At 34.9% G+C, this 3,742-nt stretch overlaps 1 long non-coding RNA gene across 1 annotated transcript; it reads left to right on the top strand.

The window, feature by feature from the left end:
* Positions 1 to 1,740: 1,740 nt before the first annotated feature.
* Positions 1,741 to 3,084, top strand: LOC112457795. The gene is made up of 3 exons (XR_003041153.1): positions 1,741 to 1,901; positions 2,847 to 2,988; positions 3,067 to 3,084. It is a non-coding gene; the product is annotated as an uncharacterized LOC112457795 (long non-coding RNA).
* The last annotated feature ends 658 nt before the right edge of the window (positions 3,085 to 3,742 follow it).

Raw genomic sequence — 3,742 nt, forward strand, 5'->3', positions numbered from 1 at the left:
ATATATATATATATATATGTCAATTGGCTATTTTGACGACATCAAAAAATTGGATATTTTATTGCATACATAGGATTACATTAACACTCTGACGTACATACATATCACTTATATTTTTGCGATAAAATGTACTGGCACGTATGTATAAGGAAATAATTATAGATTGGCTAGTATGACGACAGTACAAAACTATGTACAATAATACATTACGTAGCTAATATGACGACACTAATATTTTCCGTAAAATCCTGTTTACACGAAGGAAAATCCCGTTTACGCGAAGAAATTATCAGAAGTAACGTTCGCGTAAACGTAATATATGTTACGTTGATATATCAAATTTCTTAATTTTTAAAAGCGTTAAGTTGTGACCGGACGGTACAAGTTGAGCCCGATTCCGGCGGATAATATTCCCATCGAACGGTCGCCACTCGGTTTGACCTTTGACTACCGAAAAGGTAAGTTCGCATCAACGCCACGATTATTCGCAAGACGTTAATGGGATTTCTTTTTTTCAGAATAATGTCCCTGATGAATCACCGTTGTGCTTCTCATCCCTGGATCCTCACTTTACATCGCATACCAGATAGAGGTAAGTAATAATAAAATAATTATATCATAATTATTTTAAGTTTTGTTTCAGATTGACGCCCGGAATGGATCGCCGTTGCTGTTTCCCGTCTCTGGATCCTCGTTTTATATCGCATACCAGATAAAGGTAAGTCCCGATAATTATGTTTAATTATATACTAATACGCATCTTTTCTTTCAGGTTCCTGCCCAGGATGGATCGCTGCTGCTGCTGCTGTGCTTCCCCGGATCCTCGCTTTAAATCGCATACCGGATTGCCGCTGGACAACGTTGGATCATCGCCGAAGGACAAGGTAAGTAGAAGGTAAGTATTAATAATTTTTTATAATTAATCAGGAGAATTTGTTTCAGAATTAATTATTCTTTAATTCCAGATCATCAACACTACAGGCCGTTTTACAATGTTATAAAGGTACTTCACATCACGAGTTTCTCGCCTCGGTGTGGATGTCGCTTTATTTAATAAAAGTTGCACAATTGTTTAATTTGCGTATCTCGGCTTATTAGTTTCGTCGATACGATGCTTTCATTCCCGATAATTAATCCGATCGGAGGACTCTGTGCCCCGTGACTGTTGTACTATGATCACGCACTCGGGCGTGATCATCACTCTATCATACAATGTTCGTGCGCTTAATTAACGCAGGAATATCCGATTGTTATATACACTGATTAATAATGTCCGCACAATATTCCGCGTATCCGCGTGACCCAATGCCCGTGGTTGTATATACTCGATATGCACTTCCGTTAATTAACAATGTATCCGAATTTCAACTCGCGTATTGTTGCTAACACTTGATTGTATTTGGCATCTAAGTGCCCCCTCGCTATTGTTAAGACGAGTAATTTTACGCGGGAGTTCTCGGTTGTAAAGTATAACTCGTATGCAAATAGTACAGAGCATGGTGTAAGGATTACATGGTGTGCTCAATTGCCTGGGGGGATTCGGGTAATGACGTCACTCGTGTCGAATTGTGTAAACAAAGTAGCCAACGTCTAGAAATAAAACATTTTTGGTGTTGTAATATTGGCACATGTTCATGCATCCTTGTCACACTCATGTCGCTTATGCCACTCAGAAGTACGGTACATTGTTTTGTGGTAAACAGTGGGTCTGTTCGCGTTGCGACAATATATAAATTTAAAATAAAAATGGTGCGGCGTATTGTTAAAAGTTGTAGGAATAAAACAACGGGGGTTCGTGAGGAAGCTGTGAATTTTTTTTCAGCTACCGAAAAATGAAGTGACGCGGGAAGGATGGCTGAAAAAAATAGGAGGCTATGTTTTACCACCAAAAGTTGAATTTGGTAAGTTTGATATTGTACATAAACGTGCAAAAGTATATTAATTAAAAAATAAAAATAAATAAAAAATAATATTTTTTAGTTAAGGAGGTTCGATGGCTACAACAAAATGCAGAGAGTTTCATAAAATTTTAATATGTTGTTCTGGAATGCAAAATAGAATTATGTGAATTTATTAGGAATTTTTCACCGTCCCGTTTTGAAAAAAATCTACTCCAAAAATTTAAAAAATACAATTTTTTGATTAGATTTTTTTCAAAACGGGACGGTGAAAAATTCCCCAAAAATTCACATAATTCTATTTTGCATTCCAGAACAACATATTAAAATTTCATGAAACTGGCTGCATTTTTAACATAGGTTTTTATGGGAAATGACATATTGCATATACCTTCAGAATGAAATAAGTGCAAGAAAAAATGCAAATGATAAAGAAAAAGAAATTTGCACATGTAACTTAATAATTTACAAATAAATGAGCGAAAGAAAGGGGAAGGTTACTGCACATTTCGTAAAAAAATTAATTATTAAAGCATAAATTGCTTGATTTTTCGTCTGCTAGACTGTCATGGTCGTGAACGACGTGAACAGCAGCACGCATTATACACGCGGCGACCAATCAGAGCAATCCCCTTCATTCCCACTACTTCAAACGCTAGTGCGCTGTTTCCAGAACCCCCGCGTCCCACTACTCCCTCCGATGAAGCCATCGAACCTCCTTAATAACATAACCTCAAATTTTGTATTTACAAATGGAGTAAAAATGTCATAAAATGTTATTAATATGAACAGAAAATATTAAAAACAAATTAGCACTTTGTTCATGTATATAAGTAAAAATATTTTACAATTCAAAATATAAAAATCTTTAATTTGAAATAAAAATTATGAAGCCTTATTTAATACAATGTATTAAGTTTTATTATTTATACATTATATTATTTTCAGCAAGGATATGCTCGGTTCATTTTAGTCAAGAGTCCTTTCATCAAGGTCGAGCACGGAAAGACCCTATTAAGAAACGTCACCTACTACCATCGGCTGTGCCAACGTTATTTTTGAATTGTTCAGAAGCTCCAAATGTAAACAAGTAAGTATATAAAAACACATACACATTTGTATTTGTAATGTGGTATTATGTAATTATATAAATGTACTTCTTCACAAGGAATGCGGTGGCTGAACCAAACCTCAAGTTCAATATCCTCCGACGAGAATTCCCACTAGTTGTCAATTCTGAAAGAAGAATAGGATCTTCAAATACAACTTCACCAACAACTTCTCATGTAGTTGTAGAAGACAACATTGTAAATATCAGTACGCCAAAAGAAATATATAGGAGGTAAATATTTGAAGGTTTAATTTAACAAAAATCACAAAGGGGTGATTAATAGTGATGTTCTTTTAGAAGTGACTGGTTGGATGCAAATGTCGACATTGAAGAAGGTCCAGTATGCAATTCATCACCAAGAAGGTATGCTCACAGTGATATTTCTGAAATTACTTTTCAGCAAGGTTTTATTTTTAATGATCTTTTTTATTCTGTTGAGCAGGTCTGTGGCAAGAAGACATGACCGTTTAAAAAATACTCCACATTTGACGAGGTGAGCATGAGACATAAAAGACAAAACATAAATTTGAAAAAAAAAGTATATTATTTCACAAATAAATAATAAACATTGGATGTTTTATAATCAGTATGTTATGTTTATATTTAAACATGAAGACTTTTTTAAATTTTCAGACTTGCAAGAAGTAAACACCGTCGACAAAGCAGCAGTGATCCACTGAGTCCAGCATGGAAGCGTCGAAAACGGTATTTACCAATTTTACAATATTTCATA

This window comes from Temnothorax curvispinosus, unplaced genomic scaffold (genome assembly GCF_003070985.1).
Source record: "Temnothorax curvispinosus isolate PA1 unplaced genomic scaffold, ASM307098v1 QBEX01008290.1, whole genome shotgun sequence".
NCBI classification, from domain to species: Eukaryota; Metazoa; Arthropoda; class Insecta; order Hymenoptera; family Formicidae; genus Temnothorax; species Temnothorax curvispinosus.